Source organism: Pantherophis guttatus, chromosome 5 (assembly GCF_059756535.1).
Source record: "Pantherophis guttatus breed Tessera chromosome 5, ASM5975653v1, whole genome shotgun sequence".
Classification (NCBI taxonomy): Eukaryota; Metazoa; Chordata; class Lepidosauria; order Squamata; family Colubridae; genus Pantherophis; species Pantherophis guttatus.
In genome coordinates, this window is record NC_142067.1 from 13,693,471 (window position 1) to 13,710,317 (window position 16,847).

The 16,847-nt window shown below is 41.6% G+C and overlaps 1 protein-coding gene across 1 annotated transcript in view; it reads left to right on the top strand.

Moving 5' to 3' along the window:
• The first annotated feature begins 507 nt into the window (after positions 1-507).
• AMOTL1 (angiomotin like 1) overlaps positions 508-16,847 on the top strand; it is a 106,862-nt gene continuing 90,522 nt past the window's right edge. The window contains exon 1 of the mRNA XM_034408755.3: positions 508-586. The gene's annotated coding sequence lies outside the window, so the exon portion shown is untranslated. The remainder of the gene's footprint in view (positions 587-16,847) is intronic.

Below are 16,847 nucleotides of genomic sequence, written 5' to 3' on the forward strand. Positions count from 1 at the left end.
TACTCAAAATTTCCGCTACCGGTTCTCCAGAACTGGTCAGAACCTGCCGAAACCCACCTCTGGGCAGTACCTATTAAAGGTTCAGTTTAGGAAAATGCAGTTTTTGCAGTGGATGATGGGAACACAGGTAGATAATGGGTTAGGAATTTGCCATCTGCCGCACCTAGAATTGATGACCCAGCTGAAGTAATAAAACGAAAGGAAATGGATACCAAACTTTGGATGTGCTTGAACTCTCAGCGTTCCCTCATCTCCTAAGGATTTAAACAACTGGAGCTTTTGTCTCCTCCGTCTTTCCACAGTGGTTAAGTTCTCTAAAGTTAATTATATGGCTCTGGAGAGGGAATGTATACAACAAGATTGCCCCAGTATTCCACAATGCCAATTGGAAATCTTGTCAAAAGCCTTCCGACTTTCTTTAAAAGTGCAGGAACATCAAATTCCTGCTTTTTCTCTTTGCAAAGCTTAAACAAGTCAGGGCAACAGCCACATATTTTCGCGAGAGTCATCACCGGATGAGAAACAAAGAATTTGCAAAGGGATGAACCTGGAGCTTCTTGAACAATCCAGGAGCTGAAGCGTTCAGGTAAGACATTTTCCCCTTTTCTATTGTGGCTTTTATCACAAAAGGTTTTGCTTTGATTTAGAATAACTCACAGTTACTCTTGAAGAAAAAGAAAAGGAAAAAAAAACCTGAGAAAAGTTCAGCTTTGCTTTCCAAACAGCTTCTTTTGGAAGAAAAAAAAAACTTGGAAAATATTATTTTCTACAATTCCTACTGGAGGAAAAAAAAAGAACCACGGCTTGATGACTTCGAATACTTGCGTTCCTGCTAGGACTGGGATCTTCACTTAGCATCTAAATATGCCTGGCAACATCTGGATGCCCCCGTGAGAACAATTAATCAGTGGAAAGGTTTGCCTTCAAAAATTGTAGGTGCTTCAACGCTTGGAGGTTTTTAAGAAGAGATTTGGATGATCATTTGTCCAAAATGGTGTTAAGGTCTGCTGCTTAGGCAGAGGGGGTTGAACTAGAGATCTCCAAGGTCCCTTCCAACTATTATTCTGTATTTTGATGTTGCTTTCACTACAACTCCAGCCCGTAAGTGAGATAGATTGTCTGTTTTGCTGTTTTATGTTGCATTTCCTGCCTTCTTCCAGCCTTGCCCAGGAGCTGCCTGAAAAACATGCGAAATATTTTGTCACCCATGACCTTGGAGAGAAGTCGGGAGAATGGCAATGACTAGAACGGAGTCAATAAAGGCAGATCAGGGATTGGCAATGGGGACAATCAATTTTATGCGGAGAGAGTTTCCTCCCCACACAAGGATGGGTAGAGAGCAAATTCAGCTAAGCAGAGGGAAAGGGCCTTTAAAATGTTAGGATCATTTTTTTTTTTCATTCGCTTTGGAACTGAGTGCAGATTTTGGTTGGGTGTAGGAACGAGAGAATTAGCCGCACTAAATAGATACAAAATCAGCGGTCGGTTTCAGATCATGTTACTACTGGTTCACACGCGCATGTGCGCGCCTGCTTCGTGCGCGTGCATGGCTGGTTTGCACGTATGCCTGTGTTCCAAAATGCACCCAGCCTTCCGTGCATGTGCTTTGCTCGCGTGTGTGCCTTCCGCGCATGTGCCTGGTCTCAAAAAAAAAAAAAAGCCTAAATAGGAAGGCATAGAGCCGGGCAGGTGGGCAGGCACACTTGTGATTTCCACTATCGGTTCGGGCGAACCGGTCCAAACGGGCTGAATACCACCTCTGCACAAAATACTTACAAGGATCCTGCCATTTCATCTGCGTTTAATGTCAGGATTACCATTATTATAATTATAGCAATTAGCTGATTAATCAACTCAATGCATTTTTTTAAAAAAGATTTTATTAAGTAAAAGATTTATAAAGGTAAAGGTAAAGATTCCCCTCACACCTATGTGCTAGTCCTTCCCGACTCTAGGGGGTGGTGCTCATCTCCGTTTCAAAGCCAAAGAGCCAGTGCTGTCCGAAGACGTCTCCATGGTCATGAGGCCGGTATGACTAACATCAAAGGCGCACAGAACACTGTTCCCTTCCCACCAAAGGTGGTCCCTATTTTTCTCCTTGCATTTTTTACGTGCTTTCGAACTGCTAGGTTGGCAGAAGCTGGGAGAAGTAACGGGAGCTCACCCCGTTACGCGGCACAAGGGATTTGAACCGCTGAACTGCCGACCTTTCGATCGACAAGCTCACCCTGCCTTTATTCAGGAGCTCAAGACAGCATGTATAATGTTCCTATTTTTCCCTAGAAGAACTCCCTTATCCTTAGAAAAAAAAATTAAACAGCTATTTTAATCCATGAGAAAGGACAACAACCCACAAGGGAAAGGGAAAGATGGATTAACAGTATCTCCTACATCAAGATACTTGCTGTAATAATCTTTATAAATCTGAAATCTGCTATTTGGCAATATTTTCTTAAAAAGTAAAGTCTCCTTGGCATTATGTTCCACTTCTTATGATTCACGGGAGTATCCAGATGATACTTTTGTCAACGGCATGAAAGTACTTCATCTACTTTCAGGAACGCTGAACGTTTAATTTTTTTAAATTGTGGTCTAGCCTCTAGCCCTGGTACCTCCTGATATTCTTCCACGCACAACTCCACTTAGCCTCTAAGCCAAGATCGGTCAGGGGTCCTTGATGCTCTCTGAGCTTGCTTGTTTTCTTGCAGATGTTTCATTATCCAAACTAGATAACATCATCAATGCTAGAAGGGAATGGGGTTTGCTCTCAGTTTATATTCTAGTGGCCGAGTAAAGAAGAGAGGGCAGTCAGATAAATTACACCTTCTTTATCTTTTGATTCTTTTTAATGGAAGCCACCCAGAATCATATTTCTGTGATAGGTAGCTATATAAATCTAATGATAGATAGATAGATAGATAGATAGATAGATAGATAGATAGATAGATAGATAGATAGATAGATAGATAGATAGATAAATGATAGATAGAGATAGAGATAAAGATAAAGTTAAAGATAGATAGATAGAGAGAGAGAGAGAGATAAGAGAGAGAGATAGATAGATAGAGATAGAGAGAGATAGAGAGATAGATAGAGAGATAGAGAGATAGAGAGATAGAGAGATAGAGAGATAGAGATAGATAGAAATAGAGATAGATAGATGATTGATACATAGATATAGATAGAGATAGATATAGAGATAGAGATAGATACAGATAGAGATAGATACAGATAGAGATAGATAGATAGCGATAAAGAAATAGAGAGAGATAGAGATAGAGATAGAGAGAGATAGAGATAGAGATAGAGATAGATAGATGATAGATAGATAGATAGATAGATAGATAGATAGATAGATAGATAGATGACAGTCAGATAGATAGATAGACATGGGAAAAGTCAATCTCAGCAGATAATGTAAACTAGTTCCCTTAATTACATCAATATTCTCTGTAATTGAGCTTATTGTGGGCTGCCAGGAAGAGCACGCCTTGGTTTATGGTATTGTGGTGGTGGTGGTGATGGTTGGTCACACAATCAGATGTTCAGACTGAATTTGGCATTCTTGTCCATCTATTGAGTTTTTGCTAAGGACCTGGGATAGGCAAATTTTGTCTGATGGTGTTAAAGGTATAGTTGGCGGATGTAAGCTATTCCAAGAGAAGCTGCCTTTTACAATTGACTGATGATGATTTTGTCAATGCCGATGGTGGTTAGGCGGTGCTCCAGTTGTTTTGGGATTGCATCCAAGGCCCCTATTAGTATCGGTACTACTTTGCTTTCTTTTGCCACTGTCAATTCTATTTTTATTTGCAGGTCATTGTGTTTGTGATTTTCTCCAGTTCTTCCACTTCTATTATTATAGCATTTATATCCTGCCTTTATTTGCACAACTCAAGGCAGTATATATTTTCCCAAAATCATCAAACCTGTGACATATTCAGTAATAATTACAAAAGCAGGAAATGTGGTAGAGAAACATTTTTGGGGACTGTATGCATTTGAGTCTCTAGATGTATGAAAGGGAGGATTGTCTAGTCATGTGATTTGACACATTTTATTTTTTAAAGAAAGAAAAAACAATTGCGGAAAAATATCCAAATAAAAAGATTTCTAATGTATTTAGAATAGTCCTGAAATACCAGCCTTGTATGTGTAGAGAATGTTTTTTTTTTCCATAGGAGTGTGATTCTCAGTTGGATACCTCACAATTTTATTTACAGCGTATGAAATGAGCCATCAACTCAGAACTGTGTTATGCCCAACAGAAGCTTGAAATGGCTTTGTGAATTGATGCTTAATAGTGTAAAAAGGAGCAGAAAAGGAGGCCTTGTCATTTTTGCGATATTTAGGAGCATCTGAAAGTTAAAAACAAAATAAAACAAGATGGTGTCTATGATCACACAGTTGAAGCCCCGCCCCCTTTTAATGTATCTTGCAAGTAAAAAAATGGGGCGTGGCCAGTGGTGGGCTGCTGTCCATTTGGACCGATTCGGGTGAACCAGTAGTTCCAAAGATCAGCTGGCCCCTCCTACCCGCCCCGCCCTATCCTGTCCTATATTTCCTTCTTTTTGGCTCAGCTGATTCGCGTGATTTCCGCACCTCCGCTGTTCTACTTACCAGGACTGCCTTAGAGATAAGCAGCTGAGCTTCAAATTGCTGTATTTTGAACGCTGCGCGCAAGCATGTTAGGTGCGCGATCACTGAACTGATTGTTAAACTGATTGCAGCCCACTACTGGGCGGGGCTTCAAAATGTATCTTGACTTTTTTGACCCATGCTGTCATCTCCCCTGAAAGATGCACTTTGAATTAGAGACTAGAATATAATTGTCTTTTTTCTGCCATGAAATTGATTTTTAATATTTCTACCTTGCCAGCTTCCAGGGAATTCCTTTGATTTCCATCAAAGGAAATTTAACTGAATGCTGATATTTGAACATGGTGCCAAGCTTGGAATCCTACTTTAATAAATTATAGGTTCTACGTTCATTTATCATGTTAAGTCAGAATTTATTGGCTGCCCAACTCCGGAATCTGCTGGAGTTGGGCGACCAATACATCTAAATTAATAATAATGATTTCTTATAATAATGGTTTGCTGAACAATAGCATGTTTACAAATGACTTTAAGTCATAAACTTTTGTTTACAAAATCACAGTAACTACCTTTCAAATAACTACCGTGTTTCCCCAAAAATAAGACCCTGTCTTATATTTTTTTGGACCCTGAAATAAGCGCTTGGTCTTATCGCCATGCGCTCAAAAGCCCGATTGGGCTTATTATCAGGGGATGTCTTATTTTGGGGGAAACAGGGTAGTTAGGCATCTTGTGTGGAATTAAATTTGTTCTTTTGTGTTATTTAGTTGGTATTCACCATTATGTGCCACTAAAAGTACAGACAACTTTTCAATTTAGGGGCTTTCAATCTTCAACTTGAAGATACATCTATTTTTGGAAGTTAATAACTGGGAATGGAACTGCGTGCAAGTTAGAACAAGAAAATGTATATTTCCTGTGATTGGCATGGTATCCTTAAATCATGTACAAACTTGTGACACGTTTTGTATTAATATAACAATTTATGAAAAAGGAAAGCCTAACCAGATGTGGATATTTTGAAACATTTCCTTGAAATAGTTGTGCTTTGATTCCCCATTTTGTGCTGATGAGATTTAGCAACAGATTAAATGTGCTTTACTTTGCTTTTTTTTTTTTTTTTTTTTTTGCCTGCAAGAATGTTATTTCATTAGAGCTCCACATTCAGGCTTCAGTTGTAACTAAATGTTCACTGAAAGGTTTCCAAGGTTTCCTTGGTAAGGCCACACTTGGAATATTACATTCAGTTTTGGTCGCCATGATGTAAAAAAGATGTTGAGACTCTAGAAAGAGTGCAGAGAAGAGCAACAAAGATGATCAGGGGACTGGAGGCTAAAACATATGAAGAATGGTTGCAGGAACTGGGTATGTCTAGTTTAATGAAAAGAAGGACTAGGGGAGACATGATAGCAGTGTTCCAATATCTCAGGGGTTGCCACAAAAAAGAGGGTGTCAAGCTATTCTCTAAAGCACCTGAGGGCAGGAAAGAAATAATGGATGGAAACTAATCAAGGAGAGAAGCAACTTAGAACTAAGAAGTTTCCTGACAGTTAGAACAATTAACCAGTGGAACAACTTGCCTCCAGAAGTTGTGAATGCTCCAACACTGGAAGTTTTTAAGAAGATGTTGGATAACCATTTGTCTGAAGTGGTGTAGAGTTTCCTGCCTAAGCAGGGGGTTGGACTAGAAGTCCTTCAAGGTATCTTCCAACTCTGTTATTCTATTCTATTCTATTCTATTCTATTCTATTCTATTCTATTCTATTCTATTCTATTCTACTCTACTCTACTCTACTCTACTCTACTCTACTCTACTCTACTCTACTCTACTCTACTCTATTCTATTCTATTCTATTCTATTCTATTCTATTCTATTCTATGGATGGTGAATGTAGCCCACTTCTATGTATGTGTGAAAGGTTCTGTGATACTAGCTTATCTGAATCTGCTTCCTTTTGAAAGGTACATAAGAAGGTAAAATGTCTGACTTCTGAAGATTTTACAGAAATGTCTTGATAGATTGATTTTTTTTTTTTGCAACAATATGGATATCTTCCAGCATTTTTTCCCCCAACTTCCTGCATAAGAGAATCGGATTCTGGCAGAAGCAATTTCTCCCTCCATTGACAGTGTTGGAAGAAATGTCCTTCTGGGTTCAGTTCCAAGTGGGGAGAAAGACACTGGAAACATGGAGACTGCTTGGAAGGATGGTTTAATGGTGGACAGGACCACGTGGTTTGAGGTCCTGGTGGAAAAGGGGGATCACATGCCTTGAAGATCTTGAATGGGGGGAAAAAAAGGGAAGAGATGCTGAGAGAGCCTGAGTTTTATACTCTCTCTTGGGCCCCACCTTGGGGCTTCCTCTTCCTGTACAAGAAAGTATCCCATTGGCTGTCACACTCCCAGGGGGTGGGGGTCTTAGCTAACTTTGTAGCAGTGGTGGGTTGCCCCCGGTTCAGACCGGTTCGCAAGAACTGGTAGTAAAACTGGCGGGAGGCCCTGCCCACCGCCCCGGATATCATCATCAGTGATCTGCACATGCGCAGAAGCTTCTTCTGCGATCCCGTTGTGAACCGGTAGTAAAAGTAAATAGAACCCACCCCTGCTTTGTAGGTTGTCGTGTCCCAGGCTTGGGTGATGCAAACTCCCCAGGTGCCATGTGATGAGTTCTGTTGCTAGATGGGTAGACTCAGTGGTGGGTTTCAAATTTTTTTTACTACCGGTTCTGTGGGTGTGGTTTGGTAGGCATGGCATGGCTTGGTGGGTGTTGTTTGGTGAGCGTGGCAAGGGAAGGATACTGTCAAATCTCCATTCCCTCCCCACTCCAGGGGAAGGTTATTGCAAAATCCCCATTTCTTCCCGATCAGCTGGGACTTGGGAGGCAGAGAATAGATGGGGGTGGGGCCAGTCAGAATTTTTACTACTGGTTCTCCGAACTACTCAAAATTTCCTCTACGGGTTCTCCAGAACTGGTCAGAACCTGCTGAAACCCACCTCTGGGTAGAGTGCTGATCCAAACATATCCTGAGGGCCATGCCTTAATCCCATCACCCTGGAGCTGAAGTGGTGGTGGTGGGGGCAGCAGGGAGCTACAGGAAGCTGCTTTGTCTTTAAAACATGTTTCTCCTTTTCTCATCCAGGGAAACATAATATTCTGCCTTTTTAATATTTCCTAAAATATTTCATTCTTCTAGGAGAGGGATGGGTGCTAACTTCCTTCAACAGCAATTAGTGTCCAAGCAGCTAAATAGGAGAAATCTTCAAATCTGGGGACAGAACCCATAAATCTGCCTTGGGTACCACTTCCTTTTTTTTCTGGCAATAGATGAGGAAAAGTCGAGTTCCCAAAGACCAAATAAATAAATAAAAATAAAATAAAATAAAATTCAGCAGCTGTTTAAAACAGATTGTTTTAAACTGGAAACGTTCTAAGTGAAAAGCTCACTTGGCCTCATTTCTTTGACACATAGTTCTTAAAGATGAGAGGTTTTAGTGGAAAAAACAAAATACAAATAGATAGTGATTCATACACTGCAGTCAATTTTGTACACCGGAAAGAAAAGCGAAGGGGAGGAGAACAAAAGAGAAAGTGAAGGGAGGGAAATAATTATAGGTTGGGGAAGGAAAAAAGAAAGAAGGAAAATCTGGCATTTCAAGTCATTAATTTCTTTAATTAACCACATTTATTTGATCCCTTTAAAAAAGATGACCCATTTAATCTTATTTCAAATAGTTCCAAGACCATGAATACTGCATAGCAGCCTTTTTTGTTAAAAAAAGGATCCTTATTTTGGAGACAGAAAAATCTTTGAAAAAACCTGGATCTTTGCTGTTATATATGTTGACAGCAGCAAGAATGCTTTATGCACCACAAATGGAAAGATACTTTTATTCTCACAATGGATGAAAGCTTGGAAAAACTGATGGAAATAGCAGAAATGGCTAAATTAACTGCCCTGATCAAAGAAAGGGGGGGGGAAGAACACAGCCATCTTTGCTTCTACTTGGAAAGTATTTCTGGATTTTGTGCTTGAGAGGGAAAAAATGAAATATTTCATCTTTGACTTTGGGTTTTGCTGATTAGATCAGTTTGTTGTTGTAGAAATGGCTAGTACAGACGAAGAATGCAAAATTTAAAAGTTTAGGCTGTAATGTTATTATTTTATTCAGGGGTGGGATTCAGAAATTTTAGCAATCGGTTCTCTGCCCGGTTGCTGGGTGAGCGTGGCCATGGTGGGCGTGGCCTACTCGGCCTCCTGCACCACGGGGGGGGGGCATTTTTGTCCTCACCAGACTCCGGAGGCTTTCCTTGCGCTCCGGAAGAGCGAAAATGGCCTCCCCCCCCCCCGGGCTCCAGAGGCCCTCTGGAGGCAGGAAACGTGCCCTTCCTTCCAGGAGGCCTGTTTTTTTCCCTCCCAGAGCTTCTGTGCGGACCCTGCACTTATCTGGCATTCAAAACGGGCTGTGTGGAGACTCCTGGGAGAAGCGGGGTCGAGTGGGTGGGGTCAGCCAGTCCTTGCAACTACCGATTTGGTGAACCAGATTAAAATTAACATCCAGTTCACCCGAACTGGTCAGAAACAGCTGAATCCCACCCCTGATTTTATTCTATTGCGCTAAAAAGAGTTGGAAGTCAATGCTTTTTTTCTGTTTTCCTCTTTTCCCTACAGTTCTCTCTCTCTCTCTCCCCTGTTCCCTCCCTCATTTTCTCACTATTTTCATTTTCATTTCTTTTTTATATTATGATAAGCTTGATAACATTATTTAAAAAAGAAAGAACGGACCCTGGTTTCAAACACACGTCAGGCAGCCTCTTCCAAGTTGATGTTCACTGCTACGTTTACGTACGCCTAAAATTATTTCTTTTTATATTTTTTATTTATACATCATATTTAAAGACTATCTATCTCCCTTGTGGAGTAAATTAACCGGAAGCCCCTAACCAATCATAGCTGCTCATGCAAAGTCTGAGCAGGATCACACCTGAGCATGGGGTTGGACTAGAAGACCTCCAAGATCCCTTTCAACTCTGTTATTCTGTATTCTGCATTCTGATCCACCCTGAGATGAGAGATGGCCTTGAAATCCCAAGACTGTAAGGTAGACTGGAAAGTGGGATGGAGGTCATTTGGTGAGAGTTTCCTTGGCAAATCACCACTCGGGTTGCTTACTATCCATGGGAGTAGGAAACTGAGGGGCAGAGTTAAGCATGTTATCAGCTTAGAGTTGTTAAAGATAAAGGTAAAAGTTCCCCTTGCACATATGTGCTAGCTGTTCCCTACTCCAGGCGGTGGTGCTCATCTCCGTTTCAAAGCTGAAGAGCCAGCACTGTTGGAAGACGTCTCTGTGGTTATGTGGCCGGCATGACTAAATGCCAAAGGCGCACAAAACACTGTTACCTTCCCACCAAAGGTGGTCCCTATTTTTTCTACTTGCATTTTTTACCTGCTTTCGAACTACTAGGTTGGCAGAAGCTGGGACAAGTAACGAGAGCTCACCCTGTTACGCGGCACTAGGTATTCGAACCGCTGAACTGCCGACCTTTCGATCGACAAGCTCAGCGTCTTAGGCACTGAGCCACCGCATCCCCTTGTTATGTTGCCACAAACAGTCCAACCCCTCTTGAATTCCATTGGCCCTTATCTACTGCCAATTTAGTGTTGAACTTTAGTTGACTAGATTCTCATGTATAGGCTTTGAGCAATATGTCTTTGAACCGCAACTTAACCTATGTTCCTGATCCTTTGCGCCTGACAATGGGCAATGTTTGGGGGATTGGAAAGAGTGGGACGAAAATGAGGTTCAAACTATTGAAAACAAGGCCTAAGAAAGAGTGTGGGATAGAACAAGAGGCCAAAGAATTTATGTAGTGTGTTTTACAGCATGGGAATATTTTAAGGGCATGGAACATTTTTTATCATGTTTCTGCAAAATGGATGATAGTTGCTAAATATACTCTTTTTGGAAATTCCCACAGTGTTACAAAAGGTTTAGTGACCAAAATGTTTTTGATGAAAAAACTCAGAGCTAGCAATCCTACCTAGATCTTGTTTTGGTTACCACGATATAAAAAAAAAAAATGTTGAGATTCTAGAAAGAGTGCAGAGAAGAGCAACGAAGATGATTAGGGGACTGAAGGGTAAAACGTATGAAGAACAGTTGCAGGAATCGGGTATGTTTAGTTTAACGAAAAGAAGGACTGGGGGTGACATGATAACAGTGTTCCAATATTTGAGGGGGGTCAACCTATTCTCTAAAGCAACTGAAGGCAGCACAAGAAGCAATGGATAGAAACTAATCAAGGAGAGAAGCAACCTAGAACCAAGGAGAGGTTTCTTCACAATGAGAACAATTAATCCGTGGAACGACTTGCCTCCAGTAGTTGTGGGTGTGCCAAGACTGGAGGTTTTTAAGAAGAGATTGGACAACCATTTGTCTGAAGTGGTGTAGGGTTTCCTGCCCGAGCAGGGGGTTGGACTAGAAGACCTCCAAGCAGGGGTGGGCTTCAAAAAGTTTAGCAAGGGGGTTTCTGCCCGGTTGCTGGGTAGGCGTGGCCATGGTGGGCGTGGCCTTGTCGGCCTCCTGCACCATGGGGGGGGCATCTTTGCCCTCCCCGGGCTTTGGAGGTTTTCATCGAGCCTCTGGGAGGGCGAAAAAGGCCTCCACAGGCTCCAGAGGCCCTCTGGTCCGGTCTTCCCGAACTTCCGGTAAGCTCGTTTTTCACCCTCCCTGAGCCTCTGTGAGTGCCCTGCACTTACCTGCATCCAAAACAGGCCGTGTGGGGACTCCTGGGAGGGGTGGGGTGGGGTGGGCAGGGCCAGCCAGGAGTGGGATTTTTGGGTTCTCTGAACTGCATAGAATCTTAGCTAGAGGTTCTCCTGAACCCCTGCGAACCTCCAAGGTCCCTTCCAACTTTGTTATTCTGTTATCTAGAATAGGGTATTTCCAGTTGTTCTGAGTTAAAAAAAGTTCCCTTACCCAAAATTTCTCTACTCAAATCAGCAGGCATGTTCTGTGACCGACTTACCATCTGTCAGTCTCTCCCTGTCCTAAATCCTACGGGCATGAAATCACTGGTCCTTCTCTAGCGGAGTATTTCAAGTGCGGCCACAAATGCCTCTGGCTTCGTTGCTGTGTGTGAGATGCCTGCCAGGAATCGACAAACCGGTTTCCCCTCGCCCTCTTGCAACAAAAATGTATTAAAACCAAATCTCAGCAGGCGGCAAGAAATTACAGGAAAGTCGTTTAAAAGGAAAGGAAGAAAAGATTGCTGTGCTTTGGTTTCCAGACCATTTCAGCAGTAAGCTGAAATTGATGGAATTTTGTAGGAATCCAGCTGCTTTCTTTTCTTTTCTTTTTTTTTGCGCTAAATTTTTATTAAAGATTTTTTTTAAAGATAAAAACAAACTAATATAAAGTGAGAAAAGAAAAGACATCAAAGACAAAGATTAAAGATTTTTTTAAAAAATCACTTTAGGTTTTAAGAAAATGTAAGAAAATTTAATTCTGGTTATGCAGGCCAAAATTCTGCATAAAACACCAGAGAGCGAGCTCGTGACAAACTAAAACATTAAAAGAGAAAAACCAAAACTTCTGACTTAGAACAATCTATCTGACCTTAATTACACCCAGAATTTCTGTGCAACAATTTTGGCGTCCATTCTCTTCAGTTGTGACTTAACTAGTTTCTCATTAACTGCCTGGAAATGTTGAAATAATCAGAGCCATGGTATCAACAATGAAGGGATCCTTTGTTGTCGTGCGCTGTGTAGAAATTTTGGGAGCGTCACCTTCTTTGCAGAGATTAATCATTTCTGGGCTCTTAATTTAGATGGAGTTTGTGTTCAGGGGATGAAGGCAGCTTCTATAATCTTCCTTCCCAGGATCTAACATCATTAGTGGTTGAAGTAGATTATCATATTTTTCGGCGTATAAGACACACTTTTCTCTCCTAAAAGAGGCTGAAAATTTGGGTGCGTCTTATACTCCGAATGTAACCGCATGCGGTGCCCAAGATGGCTACCTGGAACAGCTGCTGCCTTCTCTTACCCCCTCCGTGCTTTGCCTGCTTTAGTCACTGGAGCTTCCTCCGAGGATCAGCTGTGCTTTTGAAGCTGTTTTTCAGCCCCAACGCAAGCAAAGCGATCTTCCATGCTTTGCCTGCTTTTCTAATTGCTGCTCCCTCCAACAATCAGCTGTGCTTTTGAAGCTGTTTTTCAGCTCCAACGTAAGTAAAGCAATCTTCCGTGCTTTGCCTGCTTTTCTAATTGCTACTCCCTCCAACAATCAGCTGTGCTTTTGAAGCTGTTTTTCAGCCCCAACGCAAGCAAAGCGATCTTCCGTGCTTTGCCTGCTTTTCTAATTGCTGCTCCCTCCAACAATCAGCTGTGCTTTAGAAGCTGTTTTTTAGCCCCAACCAGCCCTAACCTCAAAACCAGTGAGCGAACTAATATGCTGAAGCTGACCAGGCTAAGGACTAGCCAGATGAATACCTGGTAGGCAGAATTTTTTCCCCCTTATTTTCCTCCCCCAAAACTAATATAATCTATTATATTGGGGGTATAATATTGCTTCATATTATTTGGGCTTAGAGAATGTTGATAGTCCTTGACCCAATGGGGCTCAGACTCTGGACTCTGATTAGGTGGCTATTTTGGGGGTGGGGAGAATACCTCTATTGGTCAGTTAAAGCCAGGCCCAAAGAACCAAGAATAACATATGTTGTGAGGTGGAGACCTCTGATTCACCGTTAAATGGCAGCAGAGAGATAATATATAGTTTTCTGTGGCAATAGCATCATGCTATCAAAAGTGGTATTTGACTCAAGCAAGCGATTGGTTTGGAAGGAAAAAGACTGGAATATTGAACATAGAAAGCTTTGACCTGGATTTTGGTTGGCACGCTTACTTATTTTATGAAAATAAAGTGGATAAAGTGTTCAAAAGTCATATACTTAGAGATTCGTTGATGAGAGTTTGGAAGAAGCACCGATTTAAATGGGATTATAAAATACCGCTATGGCTGGATCTTGGTCATACTTTGTGGAATACAAATATAATGTCACTCGGGGGGGTTTTATATAAAGAGGTTCTTTTTACAGATGCGGGCAGATGGCAGCTGAAAACACTACAGACACTGTTGGCTGAAGGGATTAATATAACCTGGCTACAATATAATCAACTTCAACAGAGATGGAAAGAAGACCAAAAAACTGGTATTATGTTGCATGAGGAAGAATTGGTTAGACATATAAAAGAGAAAGGTCCAATGCATATTAAAAGGCTATACAATGTTTTGTTAGAAAGGGATTCAGAAACTGAATTGGTTAAAGATTGTATGATTAAATGGGCACAGAATTTTGCAGAACCAGTAATGTTGGAAACATGGGAGAAAATATGGGTTCAGAATGTTAAATTTACGCAATCGCAGAATTTGAGGGAAAACTTTTATAAAATGTTTTACAGATGGCATTTAGATCCCAAGAAATTATCCTGTATGTATCCTAATGTTCAGCCAAAATGTTGGAGATGTGATAGTCTAGATGCTACATATTATCATGTTTGGTGGAATTGCAAGAAAGTCAAGGTTTTTTGGATAAAAATATGGTGGGTTATGCAGAACGTTTTGAAGAAAAAAATTCAATTTTCTCCACAATTGTTCTTATTGGGTATAGTAAAGGGTTTTACATTGGATGAAACTAAGTTGATATTGTACATGATAACAGCAGCGAGATTACTGATAGGTAAATATTGGAAAAATGAAGCCTTACCCACTATTGAAGAATGGACTTTTAAGATGGCCAGTTTTGCGGAGATGGCGAAGATTTCAGCATATTTAAAAGATCGCTCACAAGAGACTTATGAATGGGAATGGAAAAAATGGATAGATTATGTGCAAAAAAAATACCAAGTTAGGAAGTATCAAATTGTTTTTCATTGAAAGTTATATAGAAATAGAAATGTATGAATTGTGAAGAGAGAAAAAATTATAGGGGGTTTGAGGGGCTCAAGTTTTTTATAAAAAAAAGGGGGGGGATTTTGATGGGATTATATTCTGTGGAAGTCAGAGGGGGTGGGTTAGGGGGGGTTTGGGGGGGTTAGGGTGGGGAGGGTGGGGTGGGTTGGGGGGGGAAAGTGGGGTGAAAATGTAATTGTAAAACTTTTACAATAAAAAAAAAAAGTGGTATTCAGCCGGTTCGTACTGGTTCTCTCAAACCGGTAGCAGAAATCGCGGGTGGGCCTGCCTACCTGCCCACCCGCCCTATACCATCCTATTTAGGCACGTTTTTGAGGCCGGTCGTATGCGCAGAAGGTGTGTGTGTGAGCAGAGCGCATGCGCAGAAGGCTGGGCGCATGTGCGAAAGGCAGGCACGCATGCGAACCGGGCCTGCGCACACACGAAGTGAGTGTGCATGTGTGCGGCGAACCAGTAATAACATAATCTTAAACTCACTGCTGCATGCTCTGCCCACAACAAGGGAGGGAGGGAGGGAGAGAGAGAAAGAGAGAGAGAATGAGAATGAACCAGTTTGATTAAGGCATCAGGCTAGAAACCGGGAGACCGTGAGGCCTACCTCCATCTTAAGCACATTGCTAGCTGCGAGTAATCTTGAGCCAGTCACTTTCTCTCAGCCCTAAGAAAGAGACAATCTTCAGGCAGTCTCCAAGAATCGGACATGACTGAACCAGGGGTGGGTTCTACTCACCTTTACTACCGGTTCGCAATAGGATCGTGTGTGCGAGTTTGCTTCTGCACATGCGCAGATCGCTGATGACGACATCCGGGGCAGTGAGCGGGGCCTCCCATCGGTTTTACTACTGGTCCGAACTGGGGGCAACCCACCACTGGACTGAACGGAAGAAAAATGTATATCTCTGTGCTGACTTTATTTTGAACAGCTCTATGTTTTATCTCTTTTGCTATCAAGTGTGTAACATACGCCTATTAAAACCTAAAGAAAACAAAATTAGACTCCTGTTTTCCCCTTTTAATAAAATTGGATATTTATCTCTTGTGAGATTAGTCTATCTCATTATATGGGTGGAGGAAGGGCTTGTTTTCCTAATCATATGCCTCAATATTGCAGGTGGTATTACACAATTCATTTTATAGCACTAATTATATATATGCACGTCTGCGTGCAAACCAGCATCTGCATTTCCTGTGTCGGATGAGGAGACCACATCTTTTTCCTTCTGTCCTGGCCACTTTTTACAGAGGCAAAGCTATTCCAGATTCTGTAATAGCTTTGTTCTCTATGCCATCCGTCTGGTAAACTTGCAAGATTCGTTTCTCTCGCCATGTACGTGTATACATCCGAACTAGACTGTGCTGTTTCTCCGTGTCATATAATATATGGATATGGGATCTTGGAGTCCTAGTGGACAACCATTTAAATATGAGCCAGCAGTGTGCAGCAGCTGCCAAAAAAGCCAACACAGTTCTAGGCTGCATAAACAGAGGGATAGAATCAAGATCATGTGAAGTGTTAATACCACTTTATAATGCCTTTGGTAAAGCCACACTTGGAATACTGCATCCAGTTTTGGTCGCCATGATGTAAAAAAGATGTGGAGACTTTAGAAAGAGTGCAGAGAAGAGCAACAAAGATGATTAGGGGACTGGAGGCTAAAATACATGAAGAACGGTTGTAGGAACTGAGTATGTCTAGTTTTAATGAAAAGAAGGACCAGGGGAGACATGATAGCAGTGTTCCAATATCTCAGGGGCTGCCACAAAGAAGAGGGAATCACACTATTCTTCAAAGAACCAGAGGGCAGGACAAGAAGCAATGAGTGGAAACTAATCAAGGAGAGAAGCAACCTAGAACTAAGGAGAAATTTCCTGACAGTTAGAACAATTAATCAGTGGAACAACTGGTAAGTGAATCAAGAAGAAGTCAATGTTGTTAGGAATGGTTAGTGGATCATGAAGAAGAAGTCAATGTTGCTGGAATTTTTAATGGATCTTGAAGAAGTTGATAGGAATGGTTAGTGGAAGAAGAAGAACGGGCAAGGAAAGAACATGCTGGCTTGATACCATCAAAGCTGATACATAGATGACCATCTAACAAACTGAAAGAAGTTGTGCTTGACAGTGTAGCATGGAGAGCCCTTGCCTATAAAGTTGCCAAGAGTCCAGCATGACAGAACAGTTAAAACTAATACATGTATGTATGTGTTCTGGCTCCACACACTAACATGGTGTTCATCATTATATCCACAGGTGGGATTCAGCCAGTTCGCACC